The sequence below is a fragment of the Manduca sexta genome, chromosome 22 (assembly GCF_014839805.1).
Source record: "Manduca sexta isolate Smith_Timp_Sample1 chromosome 22, JHU_Msex_v1.0, whole genome shotgun sequence".
In the NCBI taxonomy this organism is placed as follows: Eukaryota; Metazoa; Arthropoda; class Insecta; order Lepidoptera; family Sphingidae; genus Manduca; species Manduca sexta.
In genome coordinates this window covers 1,165,050-1,176,472 of record NC_051136.1, presented here as the reverse complement: position 1 = coordinate 1,176,472, position 11,423 = coordinate 1,165,050, and positions in this window count along the sequence as shown.

Genomic DNA, 11,423 nt, shown 5'->3' with positions numbered 1-11,423 from the left:
CTTTTTGTGTAAAAGGCTAGTAAACAAGACATTGGACCGCCCAATGTTAAGTTATATCTTCTAATAAATACCCAGGTCTTTAAATAAGAATACGCTGCCGTCCTAAAGGTAAAGAATAGGGAAGGACAAGGAGGCACGGTGTAGACATCTAAAGATAATCTTAATTTAAAGGTTAATTTTGGTCTTTTAATTACGTTTCTGTTCCCTCGTGTTAGAATAATTAATACTTATATTTCAGTGTTTTGTAAATAGTCTTCAGTCTTCGTCTAATTTAACAACTGTTTGTTTTAAACTCTATGCTGTCCAACTCCGTCATATGGGAAAGCCATGACTAATATGACACGTGATTAAGAACAATAATGCAATGATATAGTCTACAGTAAGATAATATTTGTTGAATGATCAGCGGTTGAATACCTCGTGACATTTCTTAGAAATGCTATAAAATCCCCGTATCGTTTACTTAAAATATTATTTTATACATTCTGTACCTAATTACATAAAATTAAATAAATATAAATAAAAAAACCGTGGGTAGAAAATATAATTCATCGTCTCATTTATTTACAGAATTGCTTTCAAATAATTCTTTGCTTGCCAACTATACCAACGTATTCACATTCACCACCACATGTTATAACATAAGATGTCGCGAGGCTATTGAAATTAAAAAACACCCAAATTTCAATAGGGAAGATGGTTGGAAGCTTGCACAAGCCTGGGATCCTGTTCTACATTTAATTAAATCGGATCCCAAAAGACCGGCTGCCAGACCTCAAGACACTGTGAGCTCATTCTGCGTAGATCGGACCGTCAACAGATAAAATTTTTAAAAAAAGTTGTATATTTGAAACATGTAGGTAGATATTGTAACTTTGACTTTACGGATGAACAACACCTCAGTCCCCCCCGTGACCATGAAGGCTGCAAAGTCTTCGAAACGTCGGGAGAAAATAATAATATAAAAAACCGCGATAAAATCCGTTTAAATAGTTTTTAGTTTTTATTTCAATGTCTAACATTCGCGTAAACATAAGAAATCATTACATAAGATGTTGTTATATTTTGTCACTTCTTTATATGTTTTATCCTTTTTTGTCTGTTTTAAGTTTCTACTTATATTATATCTAAATAATATTAATAACAAATATTATTATTTTTGCCGCTGTACTAATATATAAATTTGCATGCTGTGATCTGCCATAATTGAAGAGGCACGTCACATTGCTAATTGTACAAATGCTGACATTATATTTATTATATGCCGTGTATCCTTCGTTGGAGGTCCTTAAATAAATAAATACAGTTCTATCATACATTGCTTTTTTCTATTTTTCTTTCTGTGAGGTCCAACATGGACTTTCACTTGCGTCATTCCCAATTAAAAAAAGGCCTTTTTTAATCTTTACCTGTCTCACTGAAATCGTTTCAATTATCCTCAAGTCGTGACAGACAGACAAAGGTTTTCAATATGTATAGATGTCACCTGTGTTTCTCATGTGATCATGCACCGAATACCAACCATATCTAAAGATTAAGCATTTACGTCAATTACCACGTACTGAGCGGAAACTGATAGGACTTGTTATTGACAACTCTGTGCGCTGGGTTTCGGTAGGCAGCGGGCGGGAAGCGAGTACTTACTTTAGGCTCACCATGCATCTCTCCAATATCCTAGAGGATGTATAGATATCTCCACACCGCAGTGCCGTAACTTGGAAGATGCCAGCGTTGCCCAGGTACTAAGCGGAGACCCTGGAGGTGCGCAGATAGTACCAAACCTGGAACAAGTTTTGGGTCATGCATCGGTCCAGTTACTTATAAAAGCGTCGTATAAGTCAAACGGTAGTGTGAACTACTATTATATTTCAGATTGTAAGTCACTATAATCGGTATAATTACTGCGCTATATTAAAATGGAGAAAACATTTCACATGGTACAAACGATACTTATCTAAAGCATGACTCTACCCCTTTGAAAGTGTGATAATCCATACATAATATATAAAAAAATTTAATATGTATGTTACGCTTTCACAGCTGAACCAACGAACTGATTTCGATGAAATTTGATATAGAGATAGTTCGAGACCATGAAAAGGACATAGGCTACTTTTATTCCGGAGTATATATTGTGGGATTTTTATCCCGGTAAAGTTTTTCACGTGAGCGGAGACGCGAGCAAATGAGTTGTTATTAATAAAGTATAATTAGTGTCTTGCTTTGTCATTCCCAAATGATGTTGCATGAACAGTAATGACATGATGAATGACACCTACTGCTTGTAAGCGACTTGTAATACAAGTTCTTAAAATAAAATCGCTACTCTACACGCTGTTACCTGAACCGCGGACTAACAGCTAATAATTGCAAAAACGGTTTTATAAGGAATTCGTAAGGTTAATTTACTTTGTAAGTTACTATGGCGATGCATCGACGCCTGTAATTGCTTTGACATCGCGGTTTTCAGAGAAAATATAGAGGAAAATGTTTTAATTTTTATAGCAAAATGAAGTCATACGCGCAGCAGTGTCATCGGAGTTTCTGACGGTAGAATATCCGTACTTTGGAACGTAAGGGATAAATATTGTTTGAGACTTTAAAATAAGATAATATAGGATATACATGAGACTGCCTCGGTGGCGTAGTTGTACTGCATGCGCGGTACGGCAGCGCTCTGAGGTCCTGGGTTCGAATCCCGGGTCGGGCGAAGTGATATTTGGGTTTTTCTGCCCAGTATCAGCCCGGAGTCTGGAATTTGTGCCCGATATGGCGATAGGCTCGCCCCCTATCACATCATGGGACGGAATACACTTGGCGAAAAGTGGGTGCCATGGTTGCGCCTCTGCATACCCCTTCGGGGATAAAATGCGTGATGTTGTGTGTGTGTGTGTGTACATGAGGATACATTTTCCTTGTTTTTAGCGGGTGGAGGGGTAACATATTTTGTTGCGTGATCTTTACCTGCGTATAATAATTTATTAGTCGCATCAATTTCCTTCTAGTCCCTAAAAATCTTGTACGTTATTCTCGGAACCTCGTGTTCAACTTATGACAACTGATAGCATTGACCTTTTAAGGAAAATATGATTCATCTTCAACAAGCGGCTCCAACACCCTGAACGACGTAAGGAGCAAGTCACAGAGGAGTAACAGACGGGCCATGGGTTCGATCCCACCCTCAAAAAAATCATAAATATATTACAATTATACAGTTAGTTTATACCTACCTACTTGTTTGTAGAAAACAACTACTTCTTTGCAGAAGTGAATTCTGAAAATTGCTGTGGGCTAGGAAACTAAATTTGTTGCAGCGACAACAAAAACACTCTTTTTCGCCCCATACTATAAATAAAATTTTTAGTTCTATAAATAAATCCCAATATAATCCATAAATCCCAAACTTTAAACAAATATTTACGGATCATAAAATGTTTGTATTCTATATTTATCATTAATAACATACGTTTCTATATAATTCATACGTTTTTTCAATTTCAAATATTTCGTGTTCATTAATGTTTCCTTGCGGTTTGTGGCATCGTTTGGTTCTACACTATTTACTGCCTGCAACTGTTCTTCTGCACTCTTCACCGTGGTGATATTTCTTACTTATTAGACAGATTACCTGTCTGAAATGGTACACTAACGAAAAGAAATAAATAAAATCATACATAACTTAAAAAATATGCATTTCATTGCGCACCATTTAGTGCAAGAGGAAAAACTTTACTTATTATGAAATATAAAGCTAGAAATTTCATCAATCTGATTGGAGGTTAGTAACTACCAACTGTTAAACCTACAAACTTACAATTTCCAAGAGATAATAATATATTAATTCAACGAATTTATGGAGATTCTTCTGTAGGCAGTTAATATTAGCATTATTTAATGTGATTTATTAGTTTGCATTAGGTTATTGTGCCAGCACCACCCAAATAAAAAACTAAATCATTTTCCCAATATATATTTTTTTTAATTCACGAACTTGAACGATCACAATGTTTACACTCGCCAAGCTCACCAGGCACTGGTCACCTTCCAACATCTACGTTTACTAGATATCATGAAACTTTGCATCTAATCTCTGTGAGTATTGTATATGCTGTGTCTTGTGATGTCTTATCTAATCGTTTATTAACCGACGTGATACGATGTAGCATTTAACATTGTCGCATATTTAAAGCCAAGTAATAGCATCGTTTGTACAGTCCGTCTTTTACAAAATTATTACATCATTAACAACCAACAAGTAATCCGATAGTGAATGTCCAACATCCTACGTGATGACGATGTAGCCCCGCCCCGCACCCCCGCACGAACACGCACGCAAGTCATATGACCAACGAACAAACTAAATAATTAACCATAGAAATGATCCTTAAATCAATGGGGTAAGGTCGAAGTTACAACAATGCAATTAGTTCTGGAAGCGACTGTATCACGCAGCTAATATTAGGGTGAATACGAATATTTCAGTGAAATTCCAGATTAGTACGAACATTCCGCTACAACTATTAAAATTTGTACTGGGATAAACACGGTGTATTGGACGGGATCAGGCTTGTATAAGAGCCTAACACTGGCATCCGAGCCCATTCCATACGCTTACTTTTAATTTCTGTGGATCTTCTTTCTTCCCAGATAGGTTGAAGATATGGAGTTTACCTAATTATTCTGTACTTGCCTAACACGCATGCCATTTATTCATTCCAGGTCATCCAGTCCTGGTCAAAAAACTGTTTCATTAACACTGTTTAGACTTCGTCATGATCTAAAACAATAAATCTCTCCCTTTTGGGAAAAAAACATTGGGAATAATTCTAAAAATCATATTGTTGGGATTATGTAACCATTTCACCAAGTTAATAAAATGCTCGGATCCAGTGACTATCGGGAGTCTGGTTGCAGCACCACGAAGTCATCATGCATAAGAAACTTTTGGAAAACTGCCGTATTTTATTCAATTATCAGCCTCCCTACAATGAATGTTATACAAACACGAGAAGAAAGTCGGTGTCATTTAACTGCGATGATTCTGATTGGCCGAGAGCCTAACATGTGACTGACTGGTTGGCCTCTCGACCAATCACAATGAAACAACATCAGCCATCGTGTCATGTATTTGCCCTATCCTTGGGGAATTGGTGTAGTGAGCATGTGACTAAAATTACTCCTTCGACTTGTTAACAGGAAATATTAAATCAATTAATAAAATTAATTAGTGATTTAACTTAAAAATATTTTATCAAAAATCTATCACATTTCGAGTAAATCCATATCGATCGACAAGATATGAAAAAATACCCGTATTTAACAAAATATAGAAGGCAATCAATGACACAATAAACATAATTTTATTATCTTTCATCTAGAATTTACTGTATTTCAGCATAGCGTGTTTGACCCGGCGTTGCTTTGTTAATAAGTTATGTTCTCTGTCTTCAATTGCTTCCACTGCTGCGCAAGGGCTTCCACCATTATGGGGAGTTAGGACTTTCCTCCATTGTAATAAGGGCTTAGCAGTTCGGGACGGGAAATAATCAAATCTATCAAATAATAATATGAAGATATCTACACTACCCACTAACACTTACAAAGTGTAAAACTCGTCATAGCGGCCTACATAAGTGTGTCGCGTTGCGGGATCAGCCTGTGTATAACCGGTTCCAAACCGAGCTACATAATTATTTCTACTGATAAGGGATAATCGTCTCTCGTCAATAGACACTCCACCTGGAATTTACTCCGCTTACCACCAGGTGCAGTGGGGTTTTATATTTCTGTGCCGAAATGAAAAGAAAATATCAAATAGTTCACAAATGCGTTGTCGGCCTTGAAATAATATGAATCAGGGTTTGGATTCCTGGTTAAGTCACTCACTAATCATCATGCAAAATGCAATAGAACGTCTGTTAAGCCCATCCATGCTGTACAGATAACCTACAACTTTTTTAACATACCTTTAAAATACTTACACTGTCAGATATTGGAATTTTTTTACTATATTTTCCAAAATGTTTTCTTTTTTTACTGTTTCAGTACAATAACGGTAGCTTTCACGAGTAAAATCACGAGATGCATGTATTCGCGTTCGATGAGGCGACAGTGTAACATCTCTCGGTTCTCAAAATACTCCACATAGAATCCACAATCAATTTACATCAATTTATTGCCTTATTTATGGGACGGTATAAGATTCTAACTGGTCTGTTTTTAACCCTTGTCTAGATTCTCCGGACAATTGAAACTTAGTATAGCATTAAGAAAACAGCGGGTGAAATATTTCATTACTACATCCCAATTATAACAACCGGCTCATTTCCAACGGAACAAAAACTCAAACCGCGTTGAAACAATAATAAATCATTTTCATTAGCAATTCTATAACCAAACTGCGACCTTCGCTTTCTTATCGTTGTTCCATTCGGAATGGCGACGTCATATCGTTTGTCTGCGGCGTATTTCCCAAGATCTGTGGCGAGATAACTGCGGGTGCACGGCTCGTTTGATGCCCGGTGGAGTATTAAATCCGCCTGTGCATCCGTTATGGATGTTGGATTGTTCTTGGAATGATTGGCGATTCTGTGACGTCATTTATGGGAATACGCGAAACATAGATTATACTTTTTTGGCATATTGATTACATGCTTCATGTAATTGTCGTTTGTTTATCTATGTGGCAGCGTGTAAGGGCTGTAGACTTGGAACCTACATCAAATCGGGTCAGATTTGGATCCCCTAAAAAGTTTTGACGTCAAACTTAGTCAAACCCTTTCTAAAATATACTTGATATGTTGAATGGACCCATATTGGAAAAGAAAGAGTAAGTAGAAGAAGTCCAATTTTGACGACGAGGGTTGTTCTGTAGTCAATGATGACTAGAACTAGATGACGTTTAATTGGTTGTTTGTTTTTGTGCTGGTCAAGAGCAAGATGGTTGGCGCTCACTTCAGCAGTGACGGCGATGGAATGACTGATATTTTGTTTATCGGATATTGAATAAACTACGCATGCAGTTGTTGTTCTGCCTTTCCCTGTATGTACAGGCGTCAGCTTATGACATCTAATGTTATTCAGTGACGGATTCGTCCCTCCCATGGGAATTGCGGCGGTTTACATTAGTAACTGTGTAGGCTCGGCATGTCCGGTATACGTGAAAATATCACAAACACATTTTTATTACAATCGCGGAATCTCACATCAATCTTATAAATTTGTATGTTTTGCGTTATTAATCATGGCTTATTCTTGTGATTACGGTTGCGAGAAAGTCTTTCTAGAATAAAAATAACCAGATCGAAAATATGTAACGGCGGTAAGTTTCTGAGGACAATGCAGACTTCAAATTCTGATCTTAACTGTCAAGGGACAATACACAACAAAATGTATGAATAGTAACTGTATCAACATTTACATAAAATTGTCTGCATTACTACAGGAGAAAACAAATTGACGTAGATGGATTCGCAAATAAAAAACAGAAACATTAATGTCAAATAACAAATCAAATAATCATTTTCGTCAGTCTTCTCTCTATCCATTTTGCTACCATCAGGTGCAGTGGGGTATTTCACCATACCCGTCCAGATAATAACTTATTTTATAAGCAACTAGTTGACCCGACAGACGTTGTCCCGTCTTAACTATGAATTTGCAGCGCGCATTCTGTCAATCGCTGACAGTAATTTAAAACAATTGACAGTTAGGTACATATATAAAATGAATATTTTCGTTAAGTTTTCTTAAATTTTCTAATTTTCCGTGCAATTTTATGATGTTTTTCTTTCATAAGATCCTTCTCCTGACAATAAAAAACACAAAAAAAAATAGTGAAATCGGTCCAGCCGCTCACGCGTGATGGCGTGACCAAAGGAAACAGAGATTCATTTTTATATATATAGATAGTAACGTGATCAGGATACTACATGATTCTTTTCTTCCTAGGCACTCGCGCCTTAAAATTTGTCTAGTAATTACAATGACTAGTAATCACATTTTAAACAATCATAATCGTTTGATAGTCTAGTGACAGCACTGGGGTTATGAAATCGAACATGAGCTCTTTTTTCAGGTTAACCAATAGATCTCGATTTGCCAGTGTTTGAAATTAATGAGTTAACCTAAATATATTGCGCAAGAACTTTGAAATGCGTTTACTCTAGCGCCAATATTTCTTTAATTCTATACACCGCACGTCCTGGATCTTAAGAAATTGCAAAAGTGAGCTTGTCGTCTTTTTATACGACTTTTTACACTGCACAAATTGCTTGCGGAAGATAACTTCTCCTAGTCTCTAAATCTTAATTCCGCTTATTATGACAAAGTTCCATTGCTATTTCAACTTGAGGGAAAGGTCGAAAGCATATTGCTATTATGTTTATCTGAAATATATATGTCCATAAAAAACATGATAAATCGTAAGTACCTTATTATATATACACAATTAAGAAGCTGCTCAAACAAATGGACCACCGAATAGTGAAAACATGAGTCAGGTGTTTGAGAAATGAACTAGCAAGTTTATGTTTCGGTAAAATGTTTGTATAGACCACTCGTATCCCGAACGAATGAACATTTTTCCAATGATGCGTTCCCACACGGTGTTGCATCATTTATGTATTTGAACGGTTTCTATTTGCATACGATATCATTGTAGTAAATTCCTCGGTGTCTAATATTTAACGCTTTGCTGTTAGAAATAACAACCGATTTCATATTTGTCTGTGATATAATAATAATAACTATTGATTCGGCCGTCGTATTTTATTATCTGCACTTCTCTATATGAATTGTATTTGTACCAAATCTCACACTCCTTCGTGTGCGCAATGTCGTTAAAACGGGTTACAAAGTTTTTCTCCACATAAATACGAATCGTATTCTTGTCTCTTGGCAGTTTTATTTTGACGCATTTAAGTACTATATTATGCACTATGGTACGAAAGAGGGTTCAAATAAAGTATATGATGAGACATTCTGTTTCGCGACAGAATTATGTCTGTTGCCCAAGCGAAGTACTTAGTTATCAACGTTGTATATGACGGTGGTATTGTTTATGTGCGGTCGTATCGCTCACCATCAGGCGACCGGCATGCACTTTTCGATATTGAGTTGTAAATAAAACAATCCGACCGAAGCCGGGGTAAGACTAGCCTAAACATCTCAATTTATAGACTATTAAGTACCTATTAAGGTATTCTTTGTTTGTTAGATACATATTGGATCTTTACGCTTGAAGGAATTCTAATAAAAGGTACACAAAGGAAATAAAACGTAGATTAACTTAAAAGTCTCGGCAAACTACTTGTTTTCTGCAAAATATTTACGAAGAATGGACAATATGTTATTATTGAAGCTCAAAGTGGGCACAAAATAAAGTTTTAATTAACTTAAGGCCCTAAAAAAGTATAAAGTAGGCTGTCCCGCCAAATTACTTTCACTTGGTCGAAGCGGGCTAAATCTAATAACTTGTATAATTTTGGCGGTAATAAACTGACTGCAGGATACAGATTTTTAAGTACATAAAGAACTATTTTAAGAGTAACTACGCGTAACATAATTTTCCTATAATTATTTCTTAATACTTATTATTAGTTCCACGTACGAGACAGTTCTTGGAGAAGTTTTTTTGTCGCACACATCAATCAATCACACATAATCATTCATGTTTCATTCTTCTACGTAATACACTTGAAATCTATTCTCTCGTATACAAGTCTTTCTAGGTACGTACGTGCATTAACTATTTCTGCCGTCAGGCAATATGCGCAAGCATTGTTGTTATAGGACATTTTAGCCATTTTATTGAGTACTAGCTTTTGCTCGCGGCTTTGTTCTAGTGAAAAAGGTTTTTCCGGGATAAAAGTACCGCTTGTAAATGACCTAAACAGTCCGTTATCACCCACAATTGTTTTTTTTTTCTTTTTTATATGATCTACAAAACTGTTTACATCTTATAAATAGCTTAAATACATTCCGCCCCTGTTTAGCTGTGGATATCATGCAGCTGATGATGATGATGAAATACATTTGATGACGTAGTGAGCAGTGATAATTAAGCTCTACTAAATGGGAACACGACATGTGTAGTGGGACTATATTTACCTTGAGAAATCGGTGAATTCGTATACAATAAAAATAAAGTTATGATGTTCCCTACTTAAACTCTGAAGTGCTTACATTAGACTTGTTTTTAAATAAGGCTATAGATTCAAGACGGAATACGTCTATGTCTTCGCGAATATTTTTATATGCTGAGTTCATACGGTAGAATATAGTACAGGTAGGTACAATATCAGAAGACCATGAACAAGCTGTCGAACTTATTGTAAAACGAGCAAGCCGTTTCTATCCTAATTATATAAGAATTTCTTAAACTGATGAAGGCTAGCTGAGAGTAACACTTCGGTAGGCATTGGATGGACTGTGCCCATTGCGTTGCTGCGGTCTATAGCCGTTGGAAGCCGTTTACCATCAGGTGGAAATCTTGCTCATTTACCTACTACGGCTATAAAAGAATCTTAAAATCCGAATGGATACAGCCATTACCACGCATGCTTCTATTATAGATATAATGCTAGTAGTAGCATATATTGCTGGTGTGTTAAAACCCGCCATAGTGGCCCACGTGTGTTGCGTTCTATGATCAATCTGTGTATATCCGGTTCCAACACGCCAGCATAATTATGTCGACTGCCGAGGGGTAATCTCTCGTTAGACGACATTCTATTGGATCTTACTCCACTTACCATCAGGTGTAGTAAGATCACTGTGCCCGTTTAAAAAAGAAATAATAATAATATTATTATGTTCATCTAATTAGGTGCGGTGGCAACACTATTTTTTTAGTGGTTATAAAGTCAAACCATGAATTATTAAAATTAGCCTCACACGATTACGAATTAAACAAAACCAAATACGGTTCGCTCTATTCCGATAAGAACCGACGTCATACCGCAGTCCGCTGCAATTACGAACCGCTTTGCCAATTGATTGAGTCGCTGATTGTTTTCTTAATGTTGTTTATCTTTCTCGCCGGTTGTAGTTTATGCATCGCTTTCCCCAAATAACTCACATAGCATTTATTTTATTATTGTAACTACAAATAAATGTTACGTTTACCGCACGCGGAGGTGAACACGCGCGGGTAAATCAACACTGCTGTGTACGGAGTGTTTCGGAAAGGAGCTTCAATATTTAGAGCACATTGTTGTTTTTATATTTACAATTAGATACCAATTCCAATTAAAAGTAAACGGATTTAGATATTTTGGAATATTCTTACTAGGTCATTAAAATAAAATGATTATAATTGAATATGTTTGAAAATAACAAGGTAGATGTATCAATAACAACAGGATACGAAGGTGATAAGAGAAATATATAAATGACTTATGTAATTTAGTTTACTCAGAAAT